This window comes from Hemitrygon akajei, chromosome 7 (genome assembly GCF_048418815.1).
Source record: "Hemitrygon akajei chromosome 7, sHemAka1.3, whole genome shotgun sequence".
In the NCBI taxonomy this organism is placed as follows: domain Eukaryota; kingdom Metazoa; phylum Chordata; class Chondrichthyes; order Myliobatiformes; family Dasyatidae; genus Hemitrygon; species Hemitrygon akajei.
The window spans coordinates 91,479,469-91,494,725 of NC_133130.1; positions in this window are offsets into that span (position 1 = coordinate 91,479,469).

Below are 15,257 nucleotides of genomic sequence, written 5' to 3' on the forward strand. Positions count from 1 at the left end.
CCTCCTGACATCCACCTCCCTCTCTTCCACTTCACAATACACTATCCACTTCTTCCTCCTGACATCCACCTCTCTCTCTTCCACTTCCCAATACACTGTCCACTTCTTCCTCCTGACATCCACCTCTCTCTCTTCCACTTCCCAATACACTGTCCACTTCTTCCTCCTGACATCCACCTCCCTGTCTCCCACTTCCCAATACACTATCCACTTCTTCCTCCTGACATCCACCTCCTTCTCTTCCACTTCACAATACGCTATCCACTTATTCCTCCGGACATCCACCTCCCTCTCTTCCACTTCCCAATACACTGTCCACTTCTTCCTCCTGACATCCACCTCTCTCTCTGCCACTTCCCAATACACTGTCCACTTCTTCCTCCTGCCATCCACCTCCCTCTCTCCCACTTCCCAATACACTCTCCACTTCCTCCTCCTGACATCCATCTCCCTCTCTCCCACTTCCCAATACATTATCAACTTCTTTCTCCTGACATCCACCACCCTCTCTTTCACTTCCCGATACACTATCCACTTGTTTCTTCTGACATCCACCTCCCTCTCTTCCACTTCCCAAAACACTGTCCACTTCTTCCTCCTGACATCCACCTCTCTCTGTGCCACTTCCCAATACACTGTCCACTTCTTCCTCCTGACATCCAGCTCCCTCTCACCCACTTCGCAATACACTATCCACTTCCTCCTCCTGACATCCACCTCCCTCTCTCCCACTTACCAATACACTATCCACTTCCTCCTCCTGATATCCACCTCCCTCTCTCCCACTTCCCAATACACTATCCACTTCTTTCTCCTGACATCCATCTACCTCTCTTTCACTTCCCAATACACTATCCACTTGTTTCTTCTGACATCCACCTCCCTCTCTTCCACTTCCCAAAACACTGTCCACTTCTTGCTCCTGACATCCACCTCCCTCTCTTCCACTTCCCAATGCACTATCAACTTCTTCCTCCTGACATCCACCTCCCTCTATCCCACTTCCTAATACACTGTCCACTTCTTCCACCTGACATCCACCTTCCTCTCTCCCACTTCCCAATACACTATCCACTTCTTCCTCCTGACATCCACCTCCCTCTCTCCCACTTCCCAATACACTATCCACTTCCTCCTCCTGACATCCACCTCTCTCTTCCACTTCCCAGTACACTGTCCACTTCTTCCTCCTAACATCCACCTTTCTCTTCCACTTCCCAATACACTGTCCACTTCTTCCTCCTGACATCCACCTCCCTCTCTTCCACTTCCCAATACACTATCCACTTCTTCCTCCTGACATCCACCTCCCTCTCTTCCTTCCCAATACACTATCCACTTCTTCCTCCTGACATCCACCTCCCTCTCTTCCACTTCACAATACACTATCCACTTCTTCCTCCTGACATCCACCTCTCTCTCTTCCACTTCCCAATACACTGTCCACTTCTTCCTCCTGACATCCACCTCTCTCTCTGCCACTTCCCAATACACTGTCCACTTCTTCCTCCTGACATCCACCTCCCTCTCACCCACTTCCCAATACACTATCCACTTCCACCTCCTGACATCCACCTGCCTCTCTCCCACTTCCAATACACTATCCACTTCTTTCTCCTGACATACACATCCCTCTCTCCCACTTCCAATACACTTTCCACTTCTTCCTCCTGACATCCACCTCCCTCTCTCCCACTTCCAATACACTGTCCAATTCTTCCTCCTGACATCCACCTCTCTCTCTGCCACTTCCCAATACACTATCCACTTCCTCCTCCTGATATCCACCTCCCTCTCTCCCACTTCCCAAAACACTGTCCACTTCTTCCTCCTGACATCCACCTCTCTCTCTGCCACTTCCCAATAAACTGTCCACTTCTTCCTCCTGACATCCAGCGCCCTCTCACCCACTTCGCAATACACTATCCACTTCCTCCTCCTGACATCCACCTCCCTCTCTTTCACTTCCCAATACTCTATCCACTTGTTTCTTCTGACATCCACCTCCCTCTCTTCCACTTCCCAATACACTGTCTACTTCTTCCTCCTGACATCCACCTCTATCTCTGCCACTTCCCAATACACTGTCCACTTCTTCCTCCTGACATCCAGCTCCCTCTCACCCACTTCGCAATACACTATCCACTTCATCCTCCTGACATCCACCTCCCTCTATCCCACTTCCCAATATACTGTCCAATTCTTCCTCCTGACATCCACCTCCCTCTATCCCATTTCCCAATACACTATCCACTTCTTCCTCCTGACATCCACCTCCCTCTCTTCCACTTCACAATACACTATCCACTTCTTCCTCCTGACATCCACCTCTCTCTCTTCCACTTCCCAATACACTGTCCACTTCTTCCTCCTGACATCCACCTCTCTCTCTTCCACTTCCCAATACACTGTCCACTTCTTCCTCCTGACATCCACCTCCCTGTCTCCCACTTCCCAATACACTATCCACTTCTTCCTCCTGACATCCACCTCCTTCTCTTCCACTTCACAATACGCTATCCACTTATTCCTCCGGACATCCACCTCCCTCTCTTCCACTTCCCAATACACTGTCCACTTCTTCCTCCTGACATCCACCTCTCTCTCTGCCACTTCCCAATACACTGTCCACTTCTTCCTCCTGCCATCCACCTCCCTCTCTCCCACTTCCCAATACACTATCCACTTCCTCCTCCTGACATCCACCTCCCTCTCTTCCACTTCCCAATACACTCTCCACTTCCTCCTCCTGACATCCATCTCCCTCTCTCCCACTTCCCAATACATTATCAACTTCTTTCTCCTGACATCCACCACCCTCTCTTTCACTTCCCGATACACTATCCACTTGTTTCTTCTGACATCCACCTCCCTCTCTTCCACTTCCCAAAACACTGTCCACTTCTTCCTCCTGACATCCACCTCTCTCTGTGCCACTTCCCAATACACTGTCCACTTCTTCCTCCTGACATCCAGCTCCCTCTCACCCACTTCGCAATACACTATCCACTTCCTCCTCCTGACATCCACCTCCCTCTCTCCCACTTACCAATACACTATCCACTTCCTCCTCCTGATATCCACCTCCCTCTCTCCCACTTCCCAATACACTATCCACTTCTTTCTCCTGACATCCATCTACCTCTCTTTCACTTCCCAATACACTATCCACTTGTTTCTTCTGACATCCACCTCCCTCTCTTCCACTTCCCAAAACACTGTCCACTTCTTGCTCCTGACATCCACCTCCCTCTCTTCCACTTCCCAATGCACTATCAACTTCTTCCTCCTGACATCCACCTCCCTCTATCCCACTTCCTAATACACTGTCCACTTCTTCCACCTGACATCCACCTTCCTCTCTCCCACTTCCCAATACACTATCCACTTCTTCCTCCTGACATCCACCTCCCTCTCTCCCACTTCCCAATACACTATCCACTTCCTCCTCCTGACATCCACCTCTCTCTTCCACTTCCCAGTACACTGTCCACTTCTTCCTCCTAACATCCACCTTTCTCTTCCACTTCCCAATACACTGTCCACTTCTTCCTCCTGACATCCACATCCCTCTCTTCCACTTCCCAATACACTATCCACTTCTTCCTCCTGACATCCACCTCCCTCTCTTCCTTCCCAATACACTATCCACTTCTTCCTCCTGACATCCACCTCCCTCTCTTCCACTTCACAATACACTATCCACTTCTTCCTCCTGACATCCACCTCTCTCTCTTCCACTTCCCAATACACTGTCCACTTCTTCCTCCTGACATCCACCTCTCTCTCTGCCACTTCCCAATACACTGTCCACTTCTTCCTCCTGACATCCACCTCCCTCTCACCCACTTCCCAATACACTATCCACTTCCACCTCCTGACATCCACCTGCCTCTCTCCCACTTCCAATACACTATCCACTTCTTTCTCCTGACATACACCTCCCTCTCTCCCACTTCCAATACACTTTCCACTTCTTCCTCCTGACATCCACCTCCCTCTCTCCCACTTCCAATACACTGTCCAATTCTTCCTCCTGACATCCACCTCTCTCTCTGCCACTTCCCAATACACTATCCACTTCCTCCTCCTGATATCCACCTCCCTCTCTCCCACTTCCCAAAACACTGTCCACTTCTTCCTCCTGACATCCACCTCTCTCTCTGCCACTTCCCAATAAACTGTCCACTTCTTCCTCCTGACATCCAGCGCCCTCTCACCCACTTCGCAATACACTATCCACTTCCTCCTCCTGACATCCACCTCCCTCACTTTCACTTCCCAATACTCTATCCACTTGTTTCTTCTGACATCCACCTCCCTCTCTTCCACTTCCCAATACACTGTCTACTTCTTCCTCCTGACATCCACCTCTATCTCTGCCACTTCCCAATACACTGTCCACTTCTTCCTCCTGCCATCCACCTCCCTCTCTCCCACTTCCCAATACACTCTCCACTTCCTCCTCCTGACATCCACCTCCCTCTCTCCCACTTCCCAATACACTATCCACTTCTTTCTCCTGACATCCACCACCCTCTCTTTCACTTCCCAATACACTATCCACTTGTTTCTTCTGACATCCACCTCCCTCTCTTCCACTTCCCAAAACACTGTCCACTTCTTCCTCCTGACATCCACCTCTCTCTCTGCCACTTCCCAATACACTGTCCACTTCTTCCTCCTGACATCCAGCTCCCTCTCACCCACTTCGCAATACACTATCCACTTCCTCCTCCTGACATCCACCTCCCTCTCTCCCACTTACCAATACACTATCCACTTCTTCCTCCTGACATCCACGTCCCTCTCTTCCACTTCCCAATACACTATCCACTTCATCCTCCTGACATCCACCTCCCTCTATCCCACTTCCCAATATACTGTCCAATTCTTCCTCCTGACATCCACCTCCCTCTATCCCATTTCCCAATACACTATCCACTTCTTCCTCCTGACATCCACCTCCCTCTCTTCCACTTCCCAATACACTGTCCACTTCTTCCTCCTGACATCCACCTCTCTCTCTTCCACTTCCCAATACACTGTCCACTTCTTCCTCCTGACATCCACCTCCCTGTCTCCCACTTCCCAATACACTATCCACTTCTTCCTCCTGACATCCACCTCCTTCTCTTCCACTTCACAATACGCTATCCACTTATTCCTCCGGACATCCACCTCCCTCTCTTCCACTTCCCAATACACTGTCCACTTCTTCCTCCTGACATCCACCTCTCTCTCTGCCACTTCCCAATACACTGTCCACTTCTTCCTCCTGCCATCCACCTCCCTCTCTCCCACTTCCCAATACACTCTCCACTTCCTCCTCCTGACATCCATCTCCCTCTCTCCCACTTCCCAATACATTATCAACTTCTTTCTCCTGACATCCACCACCCTCTCTTTCACTTCCCGATACACTATCCACTTGTTTCTTCTGACATCCACCTCCCTCTCTTCCACTTCCCAAAACACTGTCCACTTCTTCCTCCTGACATCCACCTCTCTCTGTGCCACTTCCCAATACACTGTCCACTTCTTCCTCCTGACATCCAGCTCCCTCTCACCCACTTCGCAATACACTATCCACTTCCTCCTCCTGACATCCACCTCCCTCTCTCCCACTTACCAATACACTATCCACTTCTTCCTCCTGACATCCACGTCCCTCTCTTCCACTTCCCAATACACTATCCACTTCTTCCTCCTGACATCCACCTCCCTCTATCCCACTTCCCAATATACTGTCCAATTCTTCCTCCTGACATCCACCTCCCTCTATCCCATTTCCCAATACACTATCCACTTCTTCCTCCTGACATCCACCTCCCTCTCTTCCACTTCACAAAACACTATCCACTTCTTCCTCCTGACATCCACCTCTCTCTCTTCCACTTCCCAATACACTGTCCACTTCTTCCTCCTGACATCCACCTCTCTCTCTGCCACTTCCCAATACACTGTCCACTTCTTCCTCCTGACATCCAACTCTCTCTCTTCCACTTCCCAATACACTATCCACTTCTTCCTCTTGACATCCACCTCTCTCTCTTCCACTTCCCAATACACTGTCCACTTCTTCCTCCTGACATCCACCTCTCTCTCTGCCACTTCCCAATACACTGTCCACTTCTTTCTCCTGACATCCACCTCCCTCTCTCCCACTTCCAATACACTTTCCACTTCTTCCTCCTGACATCCACCTCCCTCTCTCCCTCTTCCAATACACTGTCCACTTCTTCCTCCTGACATCCACCTCTCTTTCTGCCACTTCCCAATACACTATCCACTTCCTCCTCCTGATATCCACCTCCCTCTCTCCCACTTCCCAATACACTATCCACTTGTTTCTTCTGACATCCACCTCCCTCTCTTCCACTTCCCAAAACACTGTCCACTTCTTGCTCCTGACATCCACCTCCCTCTCTTCCACTTCCCAATGCACTATCGACTTCTTCCTCCTGACATCCACCTCCCTCTATCCCACTTCCTAATACACTGTCCACTTCTTCCACCTGACATCCACCTTCCTCTCTCCCACTTCCCAATACACTATCCACTTCTTCCTCCTGACATCCTCCTCCCTCTCTCCCACTTCCCAATACACTATCCACTTCCTCCTCCTGACATCCACCTCTCTCTTCCACTTCCCAGTACACTGTCCACTTCTTCCTCCTAACATCCACCTTTCTCTTCCACTTCCCAATACACTGTCCACTTCTTCCTCCTGACATCCACCTCCCTCTCTTCCACTTCCCAATACACTATCCACTTCTTCCTCCTGACATCCACCTCCCTCTCTTCCACTTCCCAATACACTACCCACTTCTTCCTCCTGACATCCACCTGCCTCTCTTCCTTCCCAATACACTATCCACTTCTTCCTCCTGACATCCACCTCCATCTCTTCCACTTCATACTACACTAACCACTTCTTCCTCCTCACATCCACCTCCCTCTATCCCACTTCCCAATACACTGTCCAGTTCTTCCTCCTGACATCCACCTCCCTGTCTCCCACTTCCCAATACACTATCCACTTCTTCCTCCTGACATCCACCTCCCTCTCTTCCACTTCACAATACACTATGCACTTATTCCTCCGGACATCCACCTCTCTTTCTGCCACTTCCCAATACACTATCCACTTCCTCCTCCTGATATCCACCTCCCTCTCTCCCACTTCCCAATACACTATCCACTTGTTTCTTCTGACATCCACCTCCCTCTCTTCCACTTCCCAAAACACTGTCCACTTCTTGCTCCTGACATCCACCTCCCTCTCTTCCACTTCCCAATGCACTATCGACTTCTTCCTCCTGACATCCACCTCCCTCTATCCCACTTCCTAATACACTGTCCACTTCTTCCACCTGACATCCACCTTCCTCTCTCCCACTTCCCAATACACTATCCACTTCTTCCTCCTGACATCCATCTCCCTCTCTCCCACTTCCCAATACACTATCCACTTCCTCCTCCTGACATCCACCTCTCTCTTCCACTTCCCAGTACACTGTCCACTTCTTCCTCCTAACATCCACCTTTCTCTTCCACTTCCCAATACACTGTCCACTTCTTCCTCCTGACATCCACCTCCCTCTCTTCCACTTCCCAATACACTATCCACTTCTTCCTCCTGACATCCACCTCCCTCTCTTCCACTTCCCAATACACTACCCACTTCTTCCTCCTGACATCCACCTGCCTCTCTTCCTTCCCAATACACTATCCACTTCTTCCTCCTGACATCCACCTCCATCTCTTCCACTTCATACTACACTAACCACTTCTTCCTCCTCACATCCACCTCCCTCTATCCCACTTCCCAATACACTGTCCAGTTCTTCCTCCTGACATCCACCTCCCTGTCTCCCACTTCCCAATACACTATCCACTTCTTCCTCCTGACATCCACCTCCCTCTCTTCCACTTCACAATACACTATGCACTTATTCCTCCGGACATCCACCTCCCTCTCTTCCACTTCCCAATACACTGTCCACTTCTTCCTCCTGACATCCACCTCCCTCTCTTTCACTTCCCAATACTCTATCCACTTGTTTCTTCTGACATCCACCACCCTCTCTTTCACTTCCCAATACACTATCCACTTGTTTCTTCTGACATCCACCTCTATCTCTGCCACTTCCCAATACACTGTCCACTTCTTCCTCCTGCCATCCACCTCCCTGTCTCCCACTTCCCAATACACTCTCCACTTCCTCCTCCTGACATCCACCTCCCTCTCTCCCACTTCCCAATACACTATCCACTTCTTTCTCCTGACATCCACCACCCTCTCTTTCACTTCCCAATACACTATCCACTTGTTTCTTCTGACATCCACCTCCCTCTCTTCCACTTCCCAAAACACTGTCCACTTCTTCCTCCTGACATCCACCTCTCTCTCTGCCACTTCCCAATACACTGTCCACTTCTTCCTCCTGACATCCAGCTCCCTCTCACCCACTTCGCAATACACTATCCACTTCCTCCTCCTGACATCCACCTCCCTCTCTCCCACTTACCAATACACTATCCACTTCTTCCTCCTGACATCCACGTCCCTCTCTTCCACTTCCCAATACACTATCCACTTCTTCCTCCTGACATCCACCTCCCTCTATCCCACTTCCCAATATACTGTCCAATTCTTCCTCCTGACATCCACCTCCCTCTATCCCATTTCCCAATACACTATCCACTTCTTCCTCCTGACATCCACCTCCCTCTCTTCCACTTCACAATACACTATACACTTCTTCCTCCTGACATCCACCTCCCTCTCTTCCACTTCCCAATACACTGTCCACTTCTTCCTCCTGACATCCACCTCTCTCTCTTCCACTTCCCAATATACTATCCACTTCTTCCTCTTGACATCCACCTCTCTCTCTTCCACTTCCCAATACACTGTCCACTTCTTCCTCCTGACATCCACCTCTCTCTCTGCCACTTCCCAATACACTGTCCACTTCTTCCTCCTGACATCCACCTCCCTCTCATCCACTTCCCAATACACTATCCACTTCCACCTCCTGACATCCACCTCCCTCTCTCCCACTTCCAATACACTATCCACTTCTTTCTCCTGACATCCACCTCCCTCTCTCCCACTTCCAATACACTTTCCACTTCTTCCTCCTGACATCCACCTCCCTCTCTGCCACTTCCCAATATACTGTCCACTTCTTCCTCCTTAAATCCACCTCTCTCTCTTCCACTTCCCAATACACTGTCCACTTCTTCCTCCTGACATCCACCTCCCTCTCTTCCACTTCCCAATACACTGTCCACTTCTTCCTCCTGACTTCCACCTCCCTCTCTTCCACTTCCCAATTCACTATCCACTTCTTCCTCCTGACATCCACCTCACTCACTCGCACTTCCCAATACACTATCCACTTCTTCCTCCTGACATCCACCTCCCTCTCTCCCACTTACAATACACTTTCCACTTCTTCCACCTGACATCCACCTTCCTCTCTCCCACTTCCCAATACACTATCCACTTCTTCCTCCTGACATCCATCTCTCTCTCTTCCACTTCCCAATACACAGTCCACGTCTTCCTCCTGACATCCACCTCCCTCTCTTCCACTTCCCAATACACTATCCACTTCTTCCTCCTGACATCCACCTCCCTCTCTTCCACTTCCCAATACACTTTCCACTTCTTCCTCCTGACATCTACCTCTCTCTCTGCCACTTACCAATACACTGTCCACTTCTTCCTCCTGACATCCACCTCCCTCTCTTCCACTTCCCAATACACTATCCACTTCTTCCTCCTGACATCCATCTCCCTCTCTTCCACTTCCCAATACACTGTCCACTTCTTCCTCCTGACATCCATCTCTCTCTCTTCCACTTCCCAATACACTGTCCACTTCTTCCTCCTGACATCCACCTCCCTCTCTTCCACTTCCCAATACACTATCCATTTCTTTCTCCTGACATTCACCTCCCTCTCTTCCACTTCCCAATACACTATCCACTTCTTCCTCCTGACATCCACCTCCCTCTCTTCCACTTCACAATACACTATCCACTTCTTCCTCCTGACATCCACCTCTCTCTCTTCCACTTCCCAATACACTGTCCACTTCTTCCTCCTGACATCCACCTCTCTCTCTTCCACTTCCCAATACACTGTCCACTTCTTCCTCCTGACATCCACCTCCCTGTCTCCCACTTCCCAATACACTATCCACTTCTTCCTCCTGACATCCACCTCCTTCTCTTCCACTTCACAATACGCTATCCACTTATTCCTCCGGACATCCACCTCCCTCTCTTCCACTTCCCAATACACTGTCCACTTCTTCCTCCTGACATCCACCTCTCTCTCTGCCACTTCCCAATACACTGTCCACTTCTTCCTCCTGCCATCCACCTCCCTCTCTCCCACTTCCCAATACACTCTCCACTTCCTCCTCCTGACATCCATCTCCCTCTCTCCCACTTCCCAATACATTATCAACTTCTTTCTCCTGACATCCACCACCCTCTCTTTCACTTCCCGATACACTATCCACTTGTTTCTTCTGACATCCACCTCCCTCTCTTCCACTTCCCAAAACACTGTCCACTTCTTCCTCCTGACATCCACCTCTCTCTGTGCCACTTCCCAATACACTGTCCACTTCTTCCTCCTGACATCCAGCTCCCTCTCACCCACTTCGCAATACACTATCCACTTCCTCCTCCTGACATCCACCTCCCTCTCTCCCACTTACCAATACACTATCCACTTCTTCCTCCTGACATCCACGTCCCTCTCTTCCACTTCCCAATACACTATCCACTTCTTCCTCCTGACATCCACCTCCCTCTATCCCACTTCCCAATATACTGTCCAATTCTTCCTCCTGACATCCACCTCCCTCTATCCCATTTCCCAATACACTATCCACTTCTTCCTCCTGACATCCACCTCCCTCTCTTCCACTTCACAAAACACTATCCACTTCTTCCTCCTGACATCCACCTCTCTCTCTTCCACTTCCCAATACACTGTCCACTTCTTCCTCCTGACATCCACCTCTCTCTCTGCCACTTCCCAATACACTGTCCACTTCTTCCTCCTGACATCCAACTCTCTCTCTTCCACTTCCCAATACACTATCCACTTCTTCCTCTTGACATCCACCTCTCTCTCTTCCACTTCCCAATACACTGTCCACTTCTTCCTCCTGACATCCACCTCTCTCTCTGCCACTTCCCAATACACTGTCCACTTCTTCCTCCTGACATCCACCTCCCTCTCACCCACTTCCCAATACACTATCCACTTCCACCTCCTGACATCCACCTCGCTCTCTCCCACTCCTCAAAACACTATCCACTTGTTTCTCCTGACATCCACCTCCCTCTCTCCCACTTCCAATACACTTTCCACTTCTTCCTCCTGACATCCACCTCCCTCTCTCCCTCTTCCAATACACTGTCCACTTCTTCCTCCTGACATCCACCTCTCTTTCTGCCACTTCCCAATACACTATCCACTTCCTCCTCCTGATATCCACCTCCCTCTCTCCCACTTCCCAATACACTATCCACTTGTTTCTTCTGACATCCACCTCCCTCTCTTCCACTTCCCAAAACACTGTCCACTTCTTGCTCCTGACATCCACCTCCCTCTCTTCCACTTCCCAATGCACTATCGACTTCTTCCTCCTGACATCCACCTCCCTCTATCCCACTTCCTAATACACTGTCCACTTCTTCCACCTGACATCCACCTTCCTCTCTCCCACTTCCCAATACACTATCCACTTCTTCCTCCTGACATCCTCCTCCCTCTCTCCCACTTCCCAATACACTATCCACTTCCTCCTCCTGACATCCACCTCTCTCTTCCACTTCCCAGTACACTGTCCACTTCTTCCTCCTAACATCCACCTTTCTCTTCCACTTCCCAATACACTGTCCACTTCTTCCTCCTGACATCCACCTCCCTCTCTTCCACTTCCCAATACACTATCCACTTCTTCCTCCTGACATCCACCTCCCTCTCTTCCACTTCCCAATACACTACCCACTTCTTCCTCCTGACATCCACCTGCCTCTCTTCCTTCCCAATACACTATCCACTTCTTCCTCCTGACATCCACCTCCATCTCTTCCACTTCATACTACACTAACCACTTCTTCCTCCTCACATCCACCTCCCTCTATCCCACTTCCCAATACACTGTCCAGTTCTTCCTCCTGACATCCACCTCCCTGTCTCCCACTTCCCAATACACTATCCACTTCTTCCTCCTGACATCCACCTCCCTCTCTTCCACTTCACAATACACTATGCACTTATTCCTCCGGACATCCACCTCCCTCTCTTCCACTTCCCAATACACTGTCCACTTCTTCCTCCTGACATCCACCTCCCTCTCTTTCACTTCCCAATACTCTATCCACTTGTTTCTTCTCACATCCACCACCCTCTCTTTCACTTCCCAATACACTATCCACTTGTTTCTTCTGACATCCACCTCTATCTCTGCCACTTCCCAATACACTGTCCACTTCTTCCTCCTGCCATCCACCTCCCTGTCTCCCACTTCCCAATACACTCTCCACTTCCTCCTCCTGACATCCACCTCCCTCTCTCCCACTTCCCAATACACTATCCACTTCTTTCTCCTGACATCCACCACCCTCTCTTTCACTTCCCAATACACTATCCACTTGTTTCTTCTGACATCCACCTCCCTCTCTTCCACTTCCCAAAACACTGTCCACTTCTTCCTCCTGACATCCACCTCTCTCTCTGCCACTTCCCAATACACTGTCCACTTCTTCCTCCTGACATCCAGCTCCCTCTCACCCACTTCGCAATACACTATCCACTTCCTCCTCCTGACATCCACCTCCCTCTCTCCCACTTACCAATACACTATCCACTTCTTCCTCCTGACATCCACGTCCCTCTCTTCCACTTCCCAATACACTATCCACTTCTTCCTCCTGACATCCACCTCCCTCTATCCCACTTCCCAATATACTGTCCAATTCTTCCTCCTGACATCCACCTCCCTCTATCCCATTTCCCAATACACTATCCACTTCTTCCTCCTGACATCCACCTCCCTCTCTTCCACTTCACAATACACTATACACTTCTTCCTCCTGACATCCACCTCCCTCTCTTCCACTTCCCAATACACTGTCCACTTCTTCCTCCTGACATCCACCTCTCTCTCTTCCACTTCCCAATATACTATCCACTTCTTCCTCTTGACATCCACCTCTCTCTCTTCCACTTCCCAATACACTGTCCACTTCTTCCTCCTGACATCCACCTCTCTCTCTGCCACTTCCCAATACACTGTCCACTTCTTCCTCCTGACATCCACCTCCCTCTCATCCACTTCCCAATACACTATCCACTTCCACCTCCTGACATCCACCTCCCTCTCTCCCACTTCCAATACACTATCCACTTCTTTCTCCTGACATCCACCTCCCTCTCTCCCACTTCCAATACACTTTCCACTTCTTCCTCCTGACATCCACCTCCCTCTCTGCCACTTCCCAATATACTGTCCACTTCTTCCTCCTTAAATCCACCTCTCTCTCTTCCACTTCCCAATACACTGTCCACTTCTTCCTCCTGACATCCACCTCCCTCTCTTCCACTTCCCAATACACTGTCCACTTCTTCCTCCTGACTTCCACCTCCCTCTCTTCCACTTCCCAATTCACTATCCACTTCTTCCTCCTGACATCCACCTCACTCACTCGCACTTCCCAATACACTATCCACTTCTTCCTCCTGACATCCACCTCCCTCTCTCCCACTTACAATACACTTTCCACTTCTTCCACCTGACATCCACCTTCCTCTCTCCCACTTCCCAATACACTATCCACTTCTTCCTCCTGACATCCATCTCTCTCTCTTCCACTTCCCAATACACAGTCCACGTCTTCCTCCTGACATCCACCTCCCTCTCTTCCACTTCCCAATACACTATCCACTTCTTCCTCCTGACATCCACCTCCCTCTCTTCCACTTCCCAATACACTTTCCACTTCTTCCTCCTGACATCTACCTCTCTCTCTGCCACTTACCAATACACTGTCCACTTCTTCCTCCTGACATCCACCTCCCTCTCTTCCACTTCCCAATACACTATCCACTTCTTCCTCCTGACATCCATCTCCCTCTCTTCCACTTCCCAATACACTATCCATTTCTTTCTCCTGACATTCACCTCCCTCTCTTCCACTTCCCAATACACTATCCACTTCTTCCTCCTGACATCCACCTCCCTCTCTCCCACTTCCCAATACACTATCCACTTCTTCCTCCTGACATCCACCTCCCTCTCTCCCAATTCCAATACACTTTCCACTTCTTCCTCCTGACATACACCTTCCTCTCTCCTACTTCCCAATACACTATCCACTTCTTCCTCCTGACATCCATCTCCCTCTCTTCCACTTCCCAATACACTGTCCACTTTTTCCTCCTGACATCCATCTCTCTCTCTTCCACTTCCCAATACAGTGTCCACTACTTCCTCCTGACATCCACCTCCCTCTCTCCCACTTACCAATACACTATCCGCTTCTTCCTCCTGACATCCACGTCCCTCTCTTCCACTTCCCAATACACTACCCACTTCTTCCTCCTGACATCCACCTGCCTCTCTTCCTTCCCAATACACTATCCACTTCTTCCTCCTGACATCCACCTCCATCTCTTCCACTTCATACTACACTAACCACTTCTTCCTCCTCACATCCACCTCCCTCTATCCCACTTCCCAATACACTGTCCAGTTCTTCCTCCTGACATCCACCTCCCTGTCTCCCACTTCCCAATACACTATCCACTTCTTCCTCCTGACATCCACCTCCCTCTCTTCCACTTCACAATACACTATGCACTTATTCCTCCGGACATCCACCTCCCTCTCTTCCACTTCCCAATACACTTTCCACTTCTTCCTCCTGACATCTACCTCTCTCTCTGCCACTTACCAATACACTGTCCACTTCTTCCTCCTGACATCCACCTCCCTCTCTTCCACTTCCCAATACACTATCCACTTCTTCCTCCTGACATCCATCTCCCTCTCTTCCACTTCCCAATACACTGTCCACTTCTTCCTCCTGACATCCATCTCTCTCTCTTCCACTTCCCAATACACTGTCCACTTCTTCCTCCTGACATCCACCTCCCTCTCTTCCACTTCCCAATACACTATCCATTTCTTTCTCCTGACATTCACCTCCCTCTC